Source organism: Pleurodeles waltl, chromosome 4_1 (genome assembly GCF_031143425.1).
Source record: "Pleurodeles waltl isolate 20211129_DDA chromosome 4_1, aPleWal1.hap1.20221129, whole genome shotgun sequence".
Classification (NCBI taxonomy): domain Eukaryota; kingdom Metazoa; phylum Chordata; class Amphibia; order Caudata; family Salamandridae; genus Pleurodeles; species Pleurodeles waltl.
The window spans coordinates 321,616,504-321,639,789 of NC_090442.1; positions in this window are offsets into that span (position 1 = coordinate 321,616,504).

Below are 23,286 nucleotides of genomic sequence, written 5' to 3' on the forward strand. Positions count from 1 at the left end.
CTCTGTAGGGTGGTGTCATACAAAAAGTCTGCAGTTATTGTAATTTTAGGATCATTGAAGAAAACAGATTGTTTATTATCAGTCTAGATAATCACTCAGGCTCGCTGGTGTCACACGAGTCTCATTATGGTTGATTGGGGGACATTTTTATGCTGCCTCATTTTGTCTGTAGCTTGTATGCCCTTAGACCCTCTAGTAGGGACATAAAGTTGAATTCAAGATGTTGTAGTGGGAAAGTGGAGATGAAGCCAAACATCATTTTTCTTTGCACTTGGGGACTCTGTACAGCTAACATTCTCTCTGTGGCTCATGTCTTCAATATCAGTAGTTTTCATTTTCAGATCTTCGGTCCATGGTATATTGTCCACATTCAACTCCTCTGTACTGTTGTTTATCCTCAATGTTGTCATGTTGGTGTGGAGAGTTCTGAGATCTTTTAATTTTTCTGTCATGGAGTGCTCCATGGTAGGAATGGATGTCATATTAATTCCTTCATTAACATGTCCAGTGCTATTTGAGATAATACTGTGATTGGCACATCTTGATGGGGGTTGCCCAGAGAATATTAAGTGCCTGGATGATGTGATTCTAGATATTAGTACAGTCTCTTAAATTACATGATTTTGTGTTCTCATTCTAAATAAGCGCCTAGTCACCAGAACACTATTTGTTACTGAAAACTAAAGAAAGGCCTGCAGTTCATCAACTTCAACAGAAGAAGGCAGTCATGATTAATTTAGTGAATTGGTTGTGAGTTAAATCAACATGATTTTAACCAAAGACATTGCACACATCATCTGTTCCTGTCCAGCCAAAGCCAAGATGATGCCTACCAGACCCCAATAGCTGGTAAATGTGGTAAAAGTGGGGCTTTTTATTGTCGCTAATTCACTGTCAGCCTCTGAGTGAGTATTGTATATGCATGGGTGTTTGGGGCAGACAGGCCCTTGTGTTGGGGCCTCTGTTCCATGTCATAAAGCATGGAGAGTGGCTTACTGACACCATCTGCACCTCTTCACAAAGTCTCTGTGTCCTCTCTGGTGTTCAAGACAGGGGTGTGTCTTTGGGCTCAGGTGTTGTGTTCTGGCTGCACCACTGCAAAGGATGGCTTGGGGTGGCTAGAGGCTATAATGCACATCAATCTGAATTCAGGTCACAGTGAGTGAGCATGTGGATCATCAAACCAGGCAGTTTCAGTTTAGCAGTAACATTGTGGTTTGAAATATGAGGAAATAAATCAATATTACCTCAAAATAGTGGGCAGCCCACATAAAGCTCTTTAGAAGGCGGCATTTCCATCACACTCAAGCCTTGCCTCCTGAATAATTTTATTTCAATGAAAAAAGTGGAGAAATCTTTGTTTGTTTTCATAAACATAACTATTTCTTAGCTTGTAAATTTGTAGGTTAATTTCATTTATAAATCTTGATTGCAAAATTACTGAAAATATTTTAGCTATTGTAGGAAAGTCATCTTTTTTGCCCTGATCACCCCCATTTTTTTCAGAAGATATGCTGGTGGCTACTTTCTCTCAAAAGTGACAGAAAAGCTGAACAGAGGAGACTCTCTCCCTGAAACACATAAAGGTAGGCTGGAGGGGGAAAAGCTCACTGAACGCCCCAGGAGCATCCTTACCTGCTACTCTTCACGGCATTGTGCAGTGTGCTGAAATCACTGATGGGTGAGGGGTGGAGCGGGGGCTTACACTGAAGCGATTCAGCTTCAGCCCACGCAGAAGCCAACATGCGGGGAAGCCTCTGATGGGAGCACCGGAGTTTCTCCCTAACCCCCCACCAGGAGGACAACCCATTGGTGTACTCCACATCATGGAGGTAGTGTGGAGAGATCAATGTTTCATCATCCTCACTAAAGGGGTTAATAAAATATATTGCAAAGGACAAATGTGTTTAATTAAATTACAAATTATACAGAACTTGCTCCCAGACATATGCAACACAAATGATACTTTAAGGTATGGGGGAGGGGGAATTACCATTTGATTGAATTTAATTGTTAAAAAATTAAATAATAGTAAAAAAATAAACATAAAAAATAATTAAGTTGAAATGTACTAACATGTTAAGTTGTAGTACAGGTGTGTTGTCCCTTGTTACTGTGATAGTTGTAGGTGACTAGGATTAAGGAAATGCCATTTAAATATTTTTTATTAATAAATCAACTATAGTCTACAATCTTTATTTTATTAAAAATTACTTTTCTTAACATTTCTTATTTCTTACAAGGAGAGCTTTGCTTTGGTGTCAAAGATCCTTATAAATGACTAAAGTGTGCTCACTTGTTTCCGGAATGATGAGTAAAAGTAAAATGTGAAGTGTCTGACGTGGCCTGTGGTGGGTGGAAACAGAGCGGCACACTGTGCAAATGGCTAACTCTATTGTGAACCAATAGAAAAAATAAAGAGGGACTGGGACATGTTAACGGTCCAGTGTAGAATCTCTCATGATTCAACCGTCAAAACATATGAGTACACAGTTCCTTAATTAGTGTTTCTCAAAACCACTTTGGAGCGGAAACACGGTCTACTAATTAGAAACAAGAGCCCTCACCCATCATTAGGTGGCATGCTTTATCATCGGGCATGCTTTTTATCAGGCTAGCACTGCAATGCCTGACAGGCCCCACAAGGACATAATTTTTGAAGGTGTCAACAGAGTCAAAAAGGAAAAAAGTGAATCCCAAAGAGTAATGTGGCGTGGTGCTGGAAAGTGTTGAGCTAAATTTGACTCTAGGTGCTGTGGTGATCTTTTACTATGAACAGGTGTACCTTTGTCAAGATAAAAAATAAAAAATGGGGAAAACACCAAAGATAATGCTCCGACATTTTCCTAATGAAAATCTCTGTGTTAAATTACAATGTTACAGAGTACGGGTCAACATGTTTCATGCCTCAATACTCCATATGGATCAAATGGCATTTCTTCAGGACCAAAAAGAGATAAAAAATGGCCTAGTCCTCACTGTAAAAGAGTAGGAGTGCTCTCAAACTAGAGTGTTCTGGCATACTAGTGCCACTTACACTAATGTATGTATCCCTTACTCAGGTAACCCTCCTAAACTCAGGAACAGCTCCTGCAAAATTGTTACCTTGTGGGCTGCAGTCCTTGAACATACCCACGGTCCACGATCCTGAAAGTTTTAACATTTAATTGTGAGTCACCCATGTTCTGCTCTTTCAGAAGGAGCACGTCTTACGAAGAATGTTCTCCTGGCATTAGCGACAAATGTAGCTTTTGTCTTATTGTGTATATTGCAAAATAAACTATTTTTTTCTTATATTTTCTCTTAGCTTTATTGGAGAAGTTTGGGCAGTGTTGGATCTTTAGAGAAGTTCTTTGTGTCAGATAACTGGAGTTTGAGACTGTTGTTGTGATCACAATATACAACACTCTCAAAGCATTACGTTTGTTTACTTCATGCCATTTAATTTTTTTTTATTAATAAATCAACTATAGTCTACAATCTTCATTTTATTAAAAATTACTTTTCTTAAAATTTCTTATTTCTTACAAGGAGAGCTTTGCTTTGGTGTCAAAGATCCTTATAAATGACTAAAGTGTGCTCACTTATTTCCGGAATGATGAGTAAAAGTAAAATGTGAAGACACTAGTTAGTGTCTGACGTGGCCTGTGGTGGGTGGAAACAGAGGGGCCACCCACCCCTTCGCTCCCGACACACAGACACAACAATAATTTCTACAAGTATCTCTGCATTCAAACAAGGCCAGAAAGTTTTAGTTAGATAACAGAGATGGCATCTTGTTGGATGACTGCTTTCAAAACTCTAACTCGAATGAAAGAGGTGAGCTCTGAAGCAGGCTCTGATAATGAGACAGCAGTAGAGGGAGATTGTCATGGAGCAAGATCTGGGAGTGATTTTCAGTGAAAGTTCCCTCCAATGATGACTCATCTTCCATTGACTTAGGGGAACATAGCCCTGGCAGTTGATGTCTCTTCGCAAGCACTAAGTGTGCACTATAGAAGTAGTGACAGTGTAGACTAGTGTAGAGTGCAGGCATATACGGTGCGGACCACAAACTTGATAAACTCCTAATTTAGTTCAGCCAGTAATTCCCCCATTCACTTGAGACGCTGGTGGTAAGGTCAATACAGCACATTTTTGCCTATTGATTACTTCCATCTTTTTTTGGATGCAGACTTCCTGTAGGAAATGTGCAGTTTGCATTTGTCTTTGAGGAAGCATGGAGGCACTCTGGTGTCTCAGTTTAGGGCACACATATCAACCCCCACTTAACTTTGGGCCTTAAGGAACTTCTGTGCCTAATCCTGAAGATGGGAATAGTCCACAAACCAACTGTACAGTCCTACTGGTCTATTCCCACAGTTTAGGCAACATCTTGTTTGGCACCAGACATGAGCAGGGACAGTTTTTGGATTTTGCAGTGTATGCTGCATTTCGATCACAATGGACCACCCAGACCACAGAAGGCTATTCACATTTCAGTCTGTCTTTGAACTTTTGTCTGCCATTGTTCAGAAATTAATTTATGCTGCAGTAAAACATATAGCAGTTGATGGGTCCTTGTTTTTGTACAAAGAGCAACTGTTGCTCAGACAGTACATACCTAGTAAAAGAGTTCATTATGGCATCAAGGTGTACATGTTGTGTCTAAACTGTACTGGTAATGTGTGCAGCCTGAGAGTATACACAGGGAAGGACTCTGCAATAAATCCTGTAGGTTGTTCTTCCACATTAGGAGCTAGTGAGTAGAGTGTATGGGAGCTTGCCCAATCTCTTCTTCATAAAGGTCATAACCTTTATGTATACAACTGCTAAACAGAAGACCAGCTGTTTAGTGCACTGACGGGCCCAAAACGCAACATGGACATGCTCATGTTGCATTTTGGGCTATTTCCTGTCACAGGTACTAGCCCTACCAACACAAGTGAGGTGCCATTTTTATTGAAAGACATGGAGAAACAGAAAATAGTATAGTTTTTATTAACCAGTTGCTTTTGCTGCATTTGTGCCTTGCAAATGTAGACAAGTATGTACGAAAAAATATTTTAAAAAATGCCCTCTCGATCACATGCTGGTATGGGTACAAACAAATTCAGAGATGCAGAAATGAGCACTACTCCTAAACTCTATGTCTGATACCCAATTCAGAAAATCGTATGTGTTCTTGATATAAATTTTCCACTCTACATATTTAAACATAGGAATTGCTCTATACTCTGTACACAACGAAAAACCATTATAAGGTGCAGCTCAGTTGTTAACTCTGGGTCCCTTATGTTCTTGGACAACCTCCAAACTCTATACATCCCGCAACCAGAAGGGTCTACCAAACATAATGGTATATTGCTTTTATAAATCAGCCATCCTGACAAAAAGTTAGAGATAAAATCCTTCTCACAAATGGCCATTTTTTCCTTCTCATTATCAATATTTGTTTATTTCTACAGTTAGTTCATTTGGGAAAACCTTGCAGAATCTACATGAATGCCCTATTGCTGAATTCAAAATGTTGTCTAATTCTCAAAACTATATAGCTCAAGATCAGAAAATAGAGGCATTACTATTTTAGAAATACCACTTTTAAGAAGTGGACATTTCTCTGCCCTTACAGCTCTGTGAGCGTGCAGCCTGTCTTCAATACACGTCTGGAATGAGTGACAGCTGCGCTTTGTGCATTCCTTCTAGACAGCCACAGACACTGGAAGGTTAGGTGTGCCTGAGTGATCATATGCATTCTGGGAAGGGTAGGAGGGGCTGACACTTCCACTTGAATATGCAGTGTCTGTCCCCACACAAAGGGATGATTATCCTTACTGATAGTCTGCAGCCCAGGCTTGGAAAAAAGGACCTCTTTGCATTTCAAAGACCCTTTGTTAGACCTGACAGCCTTAGGGTAGTCACACCTAACTTTTTGCCTGCCTCCCTCCACTTTTTGGACACTGTTGTTGCTGGCTTTTAGACCCTGAGCACTTTACCACTGATAACCAGTGCTAAAGTGCATATGCTCTCTCCCTTTAAACATGGTAACCTTGGATCATACCTGATTGGACTATTTAATCTACTTATAAGTCCCTAGTAAGGTGTACTATATGTGCCCAGGACCTGTAGATTAAATGCTACTAGTGGGCCTGCAGCACTGGTTGAGCCACCCACTTAAGTAGCCCCTTTACCTTGTCTCAGACCTGCCATTGCAAGGCCTGTGTGTGCGGTTTCACTGTCACCTTGTCTTGGCATTTAAAAGTACTTGCCAAGCCTAAACCTCCCCTTTCTCTACATACAAGTCACCTCTAATGTGTGCCCTAGGTAACCCCTAGGGCAAGGTGCGGTGAGGAGACCGCGGATGCCATTCTGGCTTTCCCGCTGGGCCGGCGGGCGACCGCCAAAAGGCCGCCCGCCGGCCCAGCGGGAAAGACCCTGCAACAAGGAAGCCGGCTCCGAATGGAGCCGACGGAGTTGCAGGGGTGCGACGGGTGCAGTGGCACCCGTCGCAATTTTCACTGTCTGCAAAGCAGACAGTGAAAATCTTTATGGGGCCCTATTAGGGGCCCCTGCACTGCCCATGCCAGTGGCATGGTCAGTGCAGGGGCCCCCAGGGGCCCCACGACACCTGTTCCCGCCATACTGGTTCTGGCGGTGAAAACCGCCAGAAACAGGCTGGCGGGAAGGGGGTCGGAATCCCCATGGCGGCCCTGGGCCAGGGGAAAACCGGCAGGAAACCGCTGGCTCCCCTTTTCTGACCGCGGCTTTACCGCCACGGTCAGAATAGCCCTGGAAGCACCGCCAGCCTGTTGGCGGTGCTTCCGCTGCCCTCCGCCCTGGCGGTCAGAGACCACCAGGGTTGGAATGAGGGCCTTTATCCAATTTTTCAGTGATATCTCTACAATTTCATATTGCATCTTTTATCGTTTTGACCTGCAAATACCCAAATAAATATTATATATTTTTCTATACACTGTGTGGTGTATTTTTGTGGTGCTATATTGTGTTATTGTATGATTTATTGCACAAATACTTTACACATTGCCTTTTAAGTTAAGCCTGACTGCTCGTGCCAAGCTACCAGAGGGTGGGCACAGGATAATTTGGATTGTGTGTGACTTACCCTGACTAGAGTGAGAGTTCTTGCTTGGACAGAGGGTAACCTGATTGCCAACCAAAAACCCCATTTCTAACATTGGTGATCAGCGGTGAGGATAGGACTTGTATTTGTGCAGTGACATACAGTAGCTAAGTATTTCACTACCTACCCACAGTTGAGGGTCAGCTTGATTGTTTATCTCTTTTGCAAATTCGTTTTTTTGCCTGACAATTTTCTAAATCTAAATCCTCACTCAACATGTGTCTGGCTGGGTCTCAAGCAGGAGATTTGGACCTAGCCCTTTTGGAGACATATACTGTCAAACAGCTAAAAGGGTTCTGCAAGGTGATGAGAGTACTCACCCGAGAGGCCTCCAGAAAGGAGGACTTTCAAGTGGCACAGAGGGCCTGGGCAGAAGCCCATTTAGAGGAGGATGAGGAGGAACAGGAGCCAGAAAATGGTCCCTCAGAGGATTTGTTGCCATCAGTGGGTGATGTTACCACTGCAATTGTGCCCCCTTCCAGACCAGGGAGCAGTATCTCTGAGCAAGGCCTGACCGCAGAGGATAGGAGAAAAGAGATAGAGTTCCAATTGCAAATGGCAAGGTTGAAAATTGAGGCTCAACAGGAGGAAAGAAGGGCAGAGAGAGAAGCCCAAGCAGCTAAGAAAGCCTTGGCTGAAAAGAACCTTTTGTTGGCTCATGAACTGAGTCTCAAGGAGCTGGATCTCAAGGCAAAGCAGTCTGAATCCAGTAGTAATGGTGGCAGCATACAGACAGGACCTGCTGGAGAAAAGAAGGTTTGTATACCCAAGAATGTGGTGCCCAGTTTTGTGGTGGAAGATGACATAGATAAATGGTTAGCTGCTTATGAATTGCACTAAGGGCTCATGAGGTTCCTGAAGGGCAATGGGGTGCAGCTATGTGGAGTTATGTGCCACCTTTGGGGAGGGACACACTTCTCACATTGGACAAACCAGATCAAAACACACACCCATGTCAGAAAGCCATTTTAATTGCCAAGTTTGGACTGACCCCTGAGAAATACCGTCAGAGGTTTAGGGACAGCACCAAACTCTTTGAATTTTCCAGTAAGGCACTGAATGGATGGGTGCAGGGCTGCAAAGTAGATGATTACACAGGATTGTATAATCTGATTCTGAGAGAGCATATGCTCAATATTTGTTTTACAGAGTTGCGCCAGCACCTAGTTGACAGTAAGCTGACTGATCCCAGGAAGCTTGCTGAGGAGGCGGACCTCTGGACTAGTACCAGAGTGTCCAAAAAGGTATCTGGGGGGGACACCCACAAAGGTGGTCAGGGTTCCCATCAGAAGAAAGAGCGGGGAGAAAAACTTAAAAACAAGGAGTTCTCAAAAGGGCCCCAAAATAGTTCCCAAGGGAGGAATGGTAACCAGTCCCGGTCCGATTCTCAAAAGAAAGGTTTCACTGACCATAAAACAGGGAGGTTTGTACCCCACTGTTCAGAGTACAATAAGTATGGGCACTCTGAGGGCGACTCCAAGTGCCCCCAGAGGGCACAGCCCCCCAAAGCAGGGCAGACACCTGGGTTGGCTAGCGTAGCACTCGGGGAGGAGATGGTCCCAGACATTTTTGGGGTGCAGACAGAGGTAACCCTAGTGTCCCTGGGGGATGCAGAGATGGTGCCAAAAGCCCACATGCCTGTCAATACTTCCAAGTATAGACAGTGGGTCGCCATCAATGGGCAAAGGATGGAGGCTCTGCATGACACAGGAGCCAGCATGACTACTGTCAAGGGTCAGCTGGTGTCAGCAGAGCAGGTCATCCCAAATACATTTCACCAGGTCATAGTCGCTGACAATCGTGAGAGCCATCTATCGGTAGCTCTGGTTCCCTTTGAGTGGGGGGGTCTCTGGTACTCTGAAAGTAGCTGTGAGTCCTGCCATGCCTGTAGATTGTCTGTTAGGCAACGACCTTGAGCACACTACCTGGAAGGAGGTAGAGCTAAGGTCTCACTTGGAAATGTTAGGATTGCCTGAGTGGGTCTGCATGACCACACGGTCCATGGCTGACCGAGAGGGAAGTCAAGGGCGCCTGGAGCCTGGAACAATGGCCCAGACAACTGCCAAGAGGAGGGGCAAGGGGCGCGGGAAACCGGTCCCAGAAGTTCCCGCAGTGGTTGTCGGGGTTCCTGAGGAGGAGGCCCCAGAGCCAACTGGGGAAGACATTGCCGCCCTAGGTGATCTACCTGAGCTTGCTGGCTGGCAAGTTGAGGGTGGACCCACCATGGAGGAATTCTGCAAGGCGCAGAAACAATGTCCCACTCTAGAGGGCATGAGGAAGCAAGCCTCAGCCCAGGCAGCAGGTGAAGCCTCTGGCGATCACCACATATATTGGGAGAATGATCTCCTCTACAGTGAGCCTAAGGTTCCGGCCATTGGGGCAGCGCATGCGCTGGTGGTCCCCCAGTGTTACGAACCTTCCTACTGGGTCTGGCTCACGACCCCTGGCAGGACATTTGGGGCAAGACAAGACCTTTGACAGGTTTGTCATCCACTTTTATTGGCCCAGAATAAGGACAAACTCAGATACGTTCTGTAGATCCTGTCCTACCTTCCAGGCCAGTGGTAAAACAGGAAAAAGGGTTGAGCCCCCCCTGATTCCACTTCCTGTCATTGGCACCCCCTTTGAAAGGGTGGGCATCGACATTGTTGGTCCATTGGACCCCAAAACTGCCCTAGGCAGCAGGTTCATCCTGGTTTTGGTGGACCATGCCACCCGTTACCCAGAGGCAATCCATCTGAGGACCGTAACTGCACCAGTGGTGACCAGAACTCTGATGGGGATATTTACCCGTGTGGGATTCCCAAAGGAGATAGTGTCTGACAGAGGCACTAACTTCATGTCTGCATACATGAAGTCTATGTGGGATGCGTGTGGTGTAACCTACAAGTTCACCACACCCTATCACCCCCAATCTAATGGTCTTGTGGAGAGATTCAACAAGACCTTGAAAGGCATGATTGGTGGCATCCCTGAGGCCCAGAGGCGTAAGTGGGATGTCCTCTTACCATGCCTTCTCTTTGCTTACAGTGAGGTACCCCAGAAGGGGGTAGGGTTCAGTCCCTTTGAGCTTCTCTATGGGTACCCTGTCAGGGTACCCTTAAGCATTGTCAAGGAGGGGTTGGAGAAAACTCCAAAGGCACCCCCTCAGGATGTGGTCAGCTACATGTTGGCCCTCCGCAACCATATGAACCGCTTCTGGAAAGAGGCCAAAAGCAACCTTGAGGCCAGTCAAGAGGTAATTAAACGCTGGTATGACCAGAAGGCCACCCTGATAGAGTTTCAACCTGGAGACAAAGTGTGGGTAATGGAGCCAGTAGAGCCTAGAGCTCTCCAGGACCGCTGGTCTGGCCCATTTAAAGTAAAGGAGCGGAAAGGGGAGGCCACTTACCTCGTGGACCTTCAATCCCCTAGGAACACCCTAAGGGTGCTCCATGTCAACCGACTGAAGCCTCATTTTGAGAGGTCTGAAGTCAACATGCTTCTGGTCACAGATGAAGGAATGGAAGAGGAGAGTGAACCTCTCCCCGACCTCCTCTTTGCCCAAGAAGGTGATGGGTCAGTGAGAGGTGTCATTCTCTCTGACTCCCTGACTCTAAGCCAGAGAGGAGACTGCTATGAGCTGTTGGAGCATTTCTCCCCCCTGTTCTCCCTTATTCCTGGACTGACCCACCTCTGTGTTCATGACATTGACACAGGTGACAGTCTCCCTGTTGAAAAACAAAATTTACAGGTTATCGGATAAGGTGAAGGCCAGCATCAAGGAGGAGGTCTCCAAGATGTTAGCTTTAAGGGTTATTGAGAAATCCAGTAGTCCCTGGGCCAGCCCTGTGGTGTTGGTCCCTAAGGCTACTGCCCCAGGTGCGAAGCCAGAACTCAGGTTCTGTGTGGACTACCGGGGTCTCAACTCAGTCACATGGACTGATGCTCACACTTTCCCACGATCTGATGAGCTCATTGACAGATTAGGCGCTGCCAAGTTCCTGAGTATGTTTGATCTTACTTCAGGGTAGTGGAAGATCGCCCTGACTGAGGGGGCTAAAGAGAGATAAGCATTTTCCACACCTGATGGCCATTACCAGTTCCGGGTGATGCCATTTGGGTTGAAAAATGCCCCGCTATGTCGCGCCGCGCGGTGCGGCGCGAGCCGAGAGCTCGACTTCGGCCGGGCGTTCGGCTCGGGCCGCGCACCGCGTTATTAAGACGCGGCGCGCCCCCAGCCTCTCCTGCGCGTTTCGAGGCCCCAGATTTGCTTGGGGCCTCGTTCTTCCTTCTGCCTTTCACTGTCCCAGGGGTCTCTGAACCCTCTTACCTGTTTTTCTTCGTTTCCTTGTCCTTTCTTCTGTTTGCAGTCTGTTGTGTGCCTTTCTTTATGTCTTTCCCTCCTTCCCAGATTCCTGTGCTTTCCCAGCATTCCTTGTTCCCTATTCTCTATGGTTCCTCTACTATTCTGTTCTATATATTGTTTCCCTATCTAAGATGGTGTCCTTTTACTTCCTGTGGGTCACTTCCTGTTTGTTGGTATATAAGGGCTGTGTTTTTCCTCTTTCCTTGCGCTGCAACACTTTCTGCTCAGTTGGTGTCTTCGCTCCTGATTTCCTTGCCTTTTGGTTTTGGACTCAGCATTCTGTGTTTTCTGAATTTTGCTCCTTTTGGATTCCTGTTTGTTTGTTCTTGTTTTTCTCCAGGACTTTTCCTGTTTGGAGGTTTTTCCCCTTTGGAAGGGGTTTTTCCCTCTGGCGCTACTTTCTGAAGGGCACGGTCTGTTCTTGGTGTCTCCATTGCCTACAGCACCGTGGCTACCAGAAAGAGTCGCCCCTTTTTGGGCCAAAGCCGAACATTGAAGATTCACGCCACCAGATCTGCAAATTCCAGGCGCAAGCAGCACGTGAGTCGTGACAGATTGCAGCGCCTAACCATTCCGACGTCCTCAAACACCATGGATAATACAGTGGCGGCTGCTGCAGATCCGGAGCAATCTCTGTTAACCACGATTCAGCAACAAGCCCAGGAGTTGCAACAACTACGTAATGAAAATGCTGCATTACGACAGGCTTTGGCCCTCCGCACCAGTGATGTTCCGACAATCTCCGCTTCTACCCCTTGTTTCTCTGGTGAACCAACCAAGCTTCGCGAGTTCTTGGATGCTTTAACGGTGTATTTCGCCTTCCGACCTACTCAATTCTCCCACGACAGGACCAAGGTGGGTTACCTTATCAGTGCCTTATCCGGCCCAGCCTTGGCCTGGGCAACCCCGATGGTGTCCTCCGACGACCCTGTATTGTCAGACTATTCCGCCTTTGTGAGTCGCTTCAAACAAATGTTTAGCCGTCCTGGATTGGAAGCCTCCGCTGAAGAAGCCTTGTGCGACATCCAACAAGGCTCCCAAGACGTCCTGCAATATATAACCCGTTTTCGTCAGCTGGCGGCAGAGACCACTTGGGTGGAACGTACTCTGGTAACATTATTTCGTAGAGGACTCAAAGAAGAAATAAAGGATGAACTAGTGCATTCTACCAGAGCGGAAGATCTTCGTGGCCTGATGGATCAAGCACTGTCCATCGAATATCGTCTTCAGGAACGGAGATCGGAAAAGAAAAGGAGTAGAGGATTTACCCAGCCAAGTAGCTCACGTGCATACCTGCAGCGTTCCGAGGAACCTCGCACTCCTGCTAGAGACATCGAAGGGGAACCCATGCAGGTGGATACTACCCGAGGTCCGCTCTCTGCTAGTGAACGAGAAGACAGACGCAAGAGAGGGTTGTGCCTGTATTGTGGTTCTGCTGGTCACATACTCCGTACCTGTCCAGTACGTCCGTCCAGACCTTCGGGAAACGCCACCTCCCGTCCTCTGTAAGAAGGGAGGGGACGGGATCTACAGCTATACCTTCCATCAGCTCCTTTAATGACAATACAACTGCCTTGTTCATCTTTCCTGTCCTGTTACAACTTCCTGACGGTCGTCAAGAAAAGACTATGGCATTACTAGACTGTGGTGCTAGTGGTATATACATGGACAAGACATGGGCTGCTGCTAACCTAGTTCCTACTCAAGCAAAAGAAGTACCCGAACAGGTACACACTGTGGATGGATCTTTGATATCCTCTGGTCCTGTAGACACCACTACCCTGATGTTAAGTCTACAGGTGGGAAACCATCAAGAACACATCTCCTTCGATCTTATTACGTCCCCTAACCATACCATCATTCTTGGAATTCCGTGGCTCATTAGACATAACCCATATATAAATTGGGTTACCCGGACAGTCTCTTTGTCTTCGCAATTTTGTCACGAGAACTGTTTTACTTCCGACAAGTATTGGTCTCCGAAAAGATCCTTAGCTACTGAAGGTGCCACTGGTATGTCCATTAATACGGTCCAAGGGGTCCCAGACCACTATTTGGAGTTTCAGGATATTTTCCAAAAACCGTCAAAACCTGTGCTACCTCCACATCGAGAATATGATTGTGCAATTCCATTAGAACCCGGCACAATTGTTCCTTTTGGGAGGATGTACTCCCTCACGGAACCCGAAAGGGAAGTTCTAAAGGAGTATCTGGACGAAAATATACAGAGTGGTCTTATTGTTCCATCGTCGTCTCCGGCTGGGGCCCCTCTCTTTTTTGTGCCCAAGAAGACTAAGGATCTTCGTCCGTGCCTGGATTTTCGAGGTCTGAATAAAATCACCATTAAGGATCGTTATCCTTTGCCTCTCATCAGGGACATACTGGAAGCAATCAGAGGGGCCCAACGTTTTACTAAATTGGATTTACGAGGAGCCTACCACCTTTTACGCATAAGAGAAGGCGACGAATGGAAGACAGCATTCAGGACCCCATTTGGCCATTTTGAATATAGGGTTATGCCGTTTGGTCTTACTAACGCCCCGGCAATCTTCCAGAGATTTATGGACTCAGTGTTTTCAGACCTACTTAATCAGACAGTCGTGATCTACCTAGATGACATTCTTATTTATTCTAGAAATCCTGAACTCCATACTTCCCATGTGAAACAAGTTCTTCAAAGACTTCGTGATCATCAACTATTTTGCAAACCAGAGAAATGTGAGTTCGACATAACGGAAGTCAAATATCTGGGCTATCATTTAAGTCCCACCGGCATAGCTATGGATCAAGAAAAGGTACAAGCTATCCTAGAGTGGCCTTCTCCTTCTACCATAAAAGAAACACAATGTTTCCTAGGTTTAGCAAACTTCTATCGACAATTCATTCTAGACTTTGCCAGTCAGACTAGCCACATAACTCACACCTTAAAGAAGGACAATTTAAAGAAGGGGTTTGTCTGGACTGAGGCTGCTGAAGCAGCCTTTCAAAGCTTAAAGAGAGCCTTCACCCAAGCCCCCATCTTAAGACATCCAGATACCACCAAGCAATTTATAGTAGTAACTGATGCTTCTGAGAGAGCCATCGGAGCTGTCTTACTCCAACGACAAGAGGATGATGGCCTTGAACATCCTGTTTTCTATTTGTCTCATATCCTTTCCACAGCTGAACAACATTATTCCGTACTTGAAAGGGAATTATTGGCTCTGAAAACAGCCTGCCTTGAGTGGAGGCAGTTTCTGATGGGTTCCAAGGAGCCATTTGAGGTGAGGACAGACCACCGTAATTTACAATGTTTAAGAAATTTTGTATGCCAGAATAGTCGTCAGGCCCGCTGGGCCTTTTTCTTCAGTCAGTACGATTTTTATATTACATATATTCCAGGATCTCAAAACATTCTGGCTGATGCTCTGTCTCGCCGATATCCAGAGTGTTCTCCTTCCTCATCCCAGTATCTTCTAGAACCCAGTAAGATCATTGGAGTGGCTCAGTCTTTCCTGGAAGAAGTACAACAAGAATACGCCAACCTATCGGACCATGACATAGAAGAACTAAGACCATTATTGTACAAAAGACAAGGATATTTTTATTACCAAGACCTGATATTCCTCCCTACAAACAAGGTGCAAAAGAAAGCATTACAAATGTGCCATGATTCCCCTGTAGCTGGTCACAGAGGCATCAAGGCCACACAAGAATTACTTTCACGATTTTTTTGGTGGCCTACCTGGAAACTGGATGTGGAAAGATACGTTCAGGCCTGTCCCATATGTGCCCAAGTCAAAATACCTCACACCAGACCGGCAGGATTACTACAACCTTTGCCTGTTCCATCGGCCCCATGGCATACTATCTCTACTGATTTTATGTGTTCGCTCCCACCATCAGCAGGAAACCGGGTTATCATGGTCACAGTGGATTCTTTCACAAAGATGGCTCATTTCACTGGCCTAAAAAAGCTGCCTACTTCCCAAGAACTAGGTCAAATATTCATAGATCATGTCTTCCGTCTCCATGGACTTCCACATACCATAATCTCTGATAGAGGACCTCAGTACATCTCCCGATTTTGGAAGCATTTTTGTAAAACACTGAATATGAATAGAGCCCTGTCTTCAGGGTTCCATCCTCAGACCAACGGACAGACTGAGCGTCTGAACCAAGGACTAGAGCAATATCTTCGATGCTTTTGCAATTCTACCCAAAGTAACTGGAGCACTTACCTCTCTTTAGCTGAATTTTCCTACAATAACTCAGTCCATAGTGCCTCCAAGGTCACTCCCTTTTTCTGTTCCTATGGTTTTCATCCTACCTCTTTCCCTACTTCTCCACAATCCAACTCTCCTCTACCTGCTATTAACTATTTCTCCAAACGCCTTCTCCAACTCCATAAACTAATTCGATCTAATTTGTTACATACCAAGAGGTATATGAAGAAGGCTGCAGACAAGAGACGTACAACCAATCCAAATTATCATCTGCAAGATAAAGTCTGGCTCTCCTCCAAATTCTTGCCCTCACGTCTCTCTCAAAACAAGTTCACACCTCGTTACTATGGGCCTTTCCGTATTCTCCAGTTGGTCAATCCTGTCACTGTCCGTCTTCACTTACCCCATACATGGAAGATCCATCCGGTTTTTCATGTTTCTCAGCTTAAACCTTATGTGCCTGATCCTTACTCACGTCAGTTTCCTTGTCCACCTCCTGTCCTTGTGAATGATGCTCCTGAATATGAAGTGCAGGAAATCTGTGACTCTCGTCTTTTTCATAAACGACTTCAGTATCTGATTCATTGGAAGGGTTATCCTCTCAGTGAATGTTCATGGGAAGATGCCTCTTCCGTTCACGCTCCTCTCCTGACTCAACGCTTTCACTGTTTATTCCCTCTTAAACCTGGGCCTTCGGGAGGGGGACCTACTGTCGCGCCGCGCGGTGCGGCGCGAGCCGAGAGCTCGACTTCGGCCGGGCGTTCGGCTCGGGCCGCGCACCGCGTTATTAAGACGCGGCGCGCCCCCAGCCTCTCCTGCGCGTTTCGAGGCCCCAGATTTGCTTGGGGCCTCGTTCTTCCTTCTGCCTTTCACTGTCCCAGGGGTCTCTGAACCCTCTTACCTGTTTTTCTTCGTTTCCTTGTCCTTTCTTCTGTTTGCAGTCTGTTGTGTGCCTTTCTTTATGTCTTTCCCTCCTTCCCAGATTCCTGTGCTTTCCCAGCATTCCTTGTTCCCTATTCTCTATGGTTCCTCTACTATTCTGTTCTATATATTGTTTCCCTATCTAAGATGGTGTCCTTTTACTTCCTGTGGGTCACTTCCTCTTTGTTGGTATATAAGGGCTGTGTTTTTCCTCTTTCCTTGCGCTGCAACACTTTCTGCTCAGTTGGTGTCTTCGCTCCTGATTTCCTTGCCTTTTGGTTTTGGACTCAGCATTCTGTGTTTTCTGAATTTTGCTCCTTTTGGATTCCTGTTTGTTTGTTCTTGTTTTTCTCCAGGACTTTTCCTGTTTGGAGGTTTTTCCCCTTTGGAAGGGGTTTTTCCCTCTGGCGCTACTTTCTGAAGGGCACGGTCTGTTCTTGGTGTCTCCATTGCCTACAGCACCGTGGCTACCAGAAAGAGTCGCCCCTTTTTGGGCCAAAGCCGAACATTGAAGATTCACGCCACCAGATCTGCAAATTCCAGGCGCAAGCAGCACGTGAGTCGTGACACGCTACCTTCCAACGGTTGGTTAACGGGGTCCTAGCTGGCAAGGATGCCTTCTGTGCAGCCTACCTGGATGACATAGCTGTCTACAGTTCCAGCTGGGAAGAACACCTGCTCCACCTCAAGGAGGTGCTTCAGGCCCTGCAACAGGCAGGCCTGACCATCAAGGCTAGTAAGTGCCAGATTGGGCAGGGTTCCGTGGTGTACTTGGGACACCTAGTAGGTGGTGGCAAGGTGCAGCCACTCCAGGCCAAGATTAAAACTATCAAGGCCTGGCAACCACCTAGAAGACAGACTGAGGTGAGAGCCTTTTTAGGCCTCACTGGATACTACCGCAGATTCGTCAAGGGCTATGGTACCATTGTGTCACCCTTGACAGAACTCACTTCCAAGAAACAACCTAGGTTGGTGAATTGGACAGAGGCTTGTCAGAAAGCCTTTGACTCTCTGAAGGAAGCCATGTGCACGGCCCCCGTGCTCAAGGCCCCTGACTACTCCAAGGAATTTATCGTGCAGACAGACGCTTCAGAGCATGGCATAGGGGCGGTCCTAGCACAGCTAAATGAGGAGGGCCTGGACCAACCAGTAGTCTTTATTAGCAGAAGACTATTACCACAGGAACAGAGGTGGAGTGCTATTGAGAGAGAAGCTTTTGCTGTGGTCTGGGCACTGAAGAAGCTGAGGCCATACCTGTTTGGGACTCACTTCCGGGTTCAGACAGACCACAGGCCCCTCAGATGGCTCATGCAGATGAGGAGTGAAAATCCTAAACTCTTGAGGTGGTCCATTTCCCTACAGGGGATGGACTTTACGGTGGAGCATCGCCCAGGGGTTGACCACGCCAATGCTGATGGTCTCTCCAGATACTTCCGCCTTAGCGATGACTGCTCCCAGGAGGTTGGGTAGCTCTCCCCACTTTCAGCTGGGGGGGACACATGTTATACCTGACAGCCTTAGGGTATTCACCCCTAACTTTTTGCCTGCCTCCCTCCACTTTTTGGATACTGTTTTTGCTGGCTTTTAGACTCTGCGCACTTTACCACTGCTAACCAGTGCTAAAGTGCATATGCTCTCCCCCTTTAAACATGGTAACCTTGGATCATACCTGATTGGACTATTTAATCTACTTATAAGTCCCTAGTAAGTTGCACTATATGTGCACAGGGCCTGTAGATTAAATGCTACCAGTGGGCCTGCAGCACTGGTTGAGCCACCCACTTGAGTAGCCCCTTTACCTTGTCTCAGGCCTGCCATTGCAAGGCCTGTGTGTGCAGTTTCACTGTCACATCGACTTGGCATTTAAAAGTACTTGCCAAGCCCAAACCTCCCCTTTCTCTATATATAAGTCACCTCTAATGTGTGCCCTCGGTAATCCCTAGAGCAAGGTGCGGTGTGGGTGAAAGGCTGGACATGTACCTGTGTAGTTTACATGCCCTGGTAGTGTAAAACTCCTAAATTTGTTTGTACACTACTGTGAGGCCTGCTCCCTTCATAGGCTAACATTTTGGCTGCCCTCATACAGTATTGAAGTGGTAGCTGCTGATCTGAAAGGAGTCGGTAGGTCATATTTAGTATGGCTAGAATGGTACTACAAAATCCTGCTGACTGGTGAAGTTGGATTTAATATTACTATTCTAGAAATGCCACTTTTAGAAAGTGAGCATTTCTTTGCACTTAAATCTTTCTGTGCCTTACAATCCACGTCTGGCTGGGTTTAGTTGACAGCTCCTTGTGCATTCACTCAGACACACCCCAAACACAGGGTACTCAGCCTCACTTGCATACATCTGCATTTTGAATGGGTCTTCGTGGGCTGGGAGGGTGGAGGGCCTGCTCTCACACAAAGGACTGCCACACCCCCTACTGGGACCCTGGCAGACAACATTGAACTGAAAGGGGACCTGGTGCACTTCTTAGCCACTCTTTGAAGTCTCCCCCACTTCAAAGGCACATTTGGGTATAAAACAGGGCCTCTACCCTACCACAGCAGACACTTGCTGGAGAAGAAACCTGAACCAGAACCTGCATCCTGCCAAGAAGAACTGCCTGGCTGCCTAAAGGACTCACCTGACTGCTTTCTACAAAGGACTGCCGCCTTGCTGTTGCCCTGCTGCCTTGCTGAACTCTTGCCTTGCTGCTGAAGTGCTCTCCAAGGGCTTGGATAGAGCTTGCCTCCTGTTCCCTTAAGTCTCAGGACCAAAAAGACTTCTCTTTTTCAACTGAACGCCTTGTGCGCCGAAAAATTCAACGCACAGCTTGCTCCGCGGTGAAAAATTCACTGCACGCTGATCCGGAAAGACGCCGCTCGACGCGACGCCTGCGGTGTGACCGGAACTTCGACGCACGGCCTCGCCTGGACAACGCCGCCCGACTTCAGAGAGGAAATCGACGTGACGCCTGCCGTGAGTGAGAAGATCCCACGCACAGCCCACTGGAATGACACGCAGCCGGAAAACAAGCCTAGGATTCCACGCACAGACCCCGTGACATCTGGTAATCCCGCAAACCACAGGAGGAGACTATCCGCGTGCCGGAAAATGACGCACGACTTCCCCGCGTGAAAAATAACGACGCAAGTCCGTGTGTGAAGGGGCGAAACCGACGCACACACCATTTTTCACGTATCTCCTCCTCTGAGGCCCTTTGCGGAGATTTTCCACTTTAAACCAGGTACTTTGTGCTTGAAAGAGACTTTGGGGGTGATTCTAACCCTGGCGGTCGGTGTTAAAGCGGCAGCCAACCCGCCAACAGGCTGGCGGTAAAAAAAATGGGATTCTGAGCCTGGCAGGAACCGCCAACACAGACAGCCACCTTAACACTCCGACCGCCACGGCGGTACAAACAAACAGCGCGGCGGTCACCGCCAACAGACAGGCGGCAGACAATGTACTGCCCACACTATTACAACTCACCAAAATGCCACCTTTTCCGGGGCGGGAGCACCGCCGATAAAAACACGGCGGAAACAGAGTACGGACGTGAAAACGCTCACCACTACGCACTCCAGGAGGAAGGAGGACAGCATGGAACCCGAATTAAACATCCTACCTGCTCTCGTCTACCTTCTCATCTACCACGAGTACGAAGTCCGGCGCAGACGACAACGGTGAGTACTGCACCTACGACACACGGGAGGGGGAGGACGAAAGGTTACGGGCACACACATATGCGACCCCCCCCCAACTATGTACTCACCAATGCAGAGCACCAAGTCACAGTGACACCACCCAAACACCCCTGAAAAATGCTAGGACATAATCATATTTGGAATAAATATTTATGTACCAAAAAGCTCCAGAAAATTATCGTACAACCATGAAAGATATTCACAACAAAACTAATGACATACACATCAGTGTATAACTGAAGTACCAAGTCCTGCACATCCTACGAATTCAGCATGTCCGTGGGCCAAAGTCTTGAGAAATAAGGGCAAAGCCCACACAGGAGACCTGAGTCCTTTGGAGAGAACACTGCAGGGGCATCAGATGTAAAAACTACAGGCACCTCAGGGGGAAGGGAAGGGGGGGGCACCACAGCCACATGAGTCCACGACGCCAGATCCACGAGGAGCCACCATGCCCACTGGACCATCCTGGGGAGTGCAAAGCCACAGTCTCTCAATGTCTCTACAGTGGGTGGGCTGCCCACTGGACCATCCTGGGGAGTGCAAAGCCACAGTCCATCAGGTGGATGACAGTCTCCACTGGTCAAGGAGGAGGCATGGTGGGCACAGTGAACCATAAACGGTGCTTGAGACGGCGGTGCCCAGCGGAGCGGTGCTTGAGATGGCGGTGCCCAGCGGAGCGGTGCTTGAGACGGCGGTGCCCAGAGGAGCGGTGCTTGAGAGGAAGGGCCCAGCGGAGCGGTGCTTGAGACGCCGGTGCCCAGCGGAGCGGTGCTTGAGACGGCGGTGCCCAGCGGAGCGGTGCTTGAGAGGAAGGGCCCAGCGGAGCGGTGCTTCAGAGGAAGGGACCAGCGGAGCGGTGCTTGAGACGGCGGTGCCCAGCGGAGCGGTGCTTGAGAGGAAGGGCCCAGCGGAGCGGTGCTTCAGAGGAAGGGCCCAGCGGAGCGGTGCTTGAGACGGCGGTGCCCAGCGGAGCGGTGCTTGAGAGGAAGGGCCCAGCGGAGCGGTGCTTGAGACGCCGGTGCCCAGCGGAGCGGTGCTTGAGACGGCGGTGCCCAGCGGAGCGGTGCTTGAGAGGAAGGGCCCAGCGGAGCGGTGCTTGAGAGGAAGGGCCCAGCGAAGCGGTGCTTGAGACGGCGGTGCCCAGCGGAGCGGTGCTTGAGAGGAAGGGCCCAGCGGAGCGGTGCTTGAGACGGCAGTGCCCAGCGGAGCGGTGCTTGAGAGGAAGGGCCCAGCGGAGCGGTGCTTCAGAGGAAGGGCCCAGCGGAGCGGTGCTTGAGACGGCGGTGCCCAGCGGAGCGGTGCTTGAGAGGAAGGGCCCAGCGGAGCGGTGCTTGAGACGCCGGTGCCCAGCGGAGCGGTGCTTGAGACGGCGGTGCCCAGCGGAGCGGTGCTTGAGAGGAAGGGCCCAGCGGAGCGGTGCTTCAGAGGAAGGGCCCAGCGGAGCGGTGCTTGAGAGGAAGGGCCCAGCGGAGCGGTGCTTGAGAGGAAGGGCCCAGCGGAGCGGTGCTTGAGAGGAAGGGCCCAGCGGAGCGGTGCTTGAGACGGCGGTGCCCAGCGGAGCAGTGCTTGGGAGGAAAGGCCCAGTGGAGCGGTGCTTGAGACGGCGGTGCCCAGCGGAGCGGTGCTTGAGACGGCGGGGCCCAGCGGAGCGGTGCTTGAGACGGCGGTGCCCAGCGGAGCGGTGCTTGAGAGGAAGGGCCCAGCGGAGCGGTGCTTGAGACGCCGGTGCCCAGCGGAGCGGTGCTTGAGACGGCGGTGCCCAGCGGAGCGGTGCTTGAGAGGAAGGGCCCAGCGGAGCGGTGCTTGAGACGGCGGTGCCCAGCGGACCGGTGCTTGAGAGGAAGGGCCCAGCGGAGCGGTGCTTGAGAGGAAGGGCCCAGCGGAGCGGTGCTTGAGACGGCGGTGCCCAGCGGAGCGGTGCTTGAGAGGAAGGGCCCAGCGGAGCGGTGCTTCAGAGGAAGGGCCCAGCGGAGCGGTGCTTGAGACGGCGGTGCCCAGCGGAGCGGTGCTTGAGAGGAAGGGCCCAGCGGAGCGGTGCTTGAGACGCCGGTGCCCAGCGGAGCGGTGCTTGAGACGGCGGTGCCCAGCGGAGCGGTGCTTGAGAGGAAGGGCCCAGCGGAGCGGTGCTTCAGAGGAAGGGCCCAGCGGAGCGGTGCTTGAGAGGAAGGGCCCAGCGGAGCGGTGCTTGAGAGGAAGGGCCCAGCGGAGCGGTGCTTGAGAGGAAGGGCCCAGCGGAGCGGTGCTTGAGACGGCGGTGCCCAGCGGAGCAGTGCTTGGGAGGAAAGGCCCAGTGGAGCGGTGCTTGAGACGGCGGTGCCCAGCGGAGCGGTGCTTGAGATGGCGGGGCCCAGCGGAGCGGTGCTTGAGACGGCGGTGCCCAGCGGAGCGGTGCTTGAGAGGAAGGGCCCAGCGGAGCGGTGCTTGAGACGGTGGTGCCCAGCGGAGCGGTGCTTGAGACGGCGGGGCCCTGTTCAGCGGTGCTCTTCTGCACCGCGGGCCCTGTTCAGCGGTGCTCTTCTCCACGGCGGGCCCTGTTCAGCGGTGCCTATCTCCACGGCGGGCCCTGTTCAGCGGTGCTCCTCTGCACCGCGGGCCCTGTTCAGCGGTGCTCTTCTCCACGGCGGGGCCCTGTTCAGCAGTGCTCTTCTGCACCGCGGGCCCTGTTCAGCGGTGCTCTTCTCCACTGCGGGGCCCTGTTCAGCTGTGCCTATCTCCACGGCGGGCCCTGTTCAGCGGTGCTCTTCTGCACCGCGGGCCCTGTTCAGCGGTGCTCTTCTGCACCGCGGGCCCTGTTCAGCGGTGCTCTTCTCCACGGCGGGGCCCTGTTCAGCGGTGCTCTTCTGCACCGCGGGCCCTGTTCAGCGGTGCTCTTCTCCATGGCGGGGCCCTGTTCAGCGGTGCCTATCTCCACGGCGGGCCCTGTTCAGCGGTGCTCTTCTCCACGGCGGGGCACTGTTCAGCGGTGCCTATCTCCACGGCGGGCCCTGTTCAGTGGTGC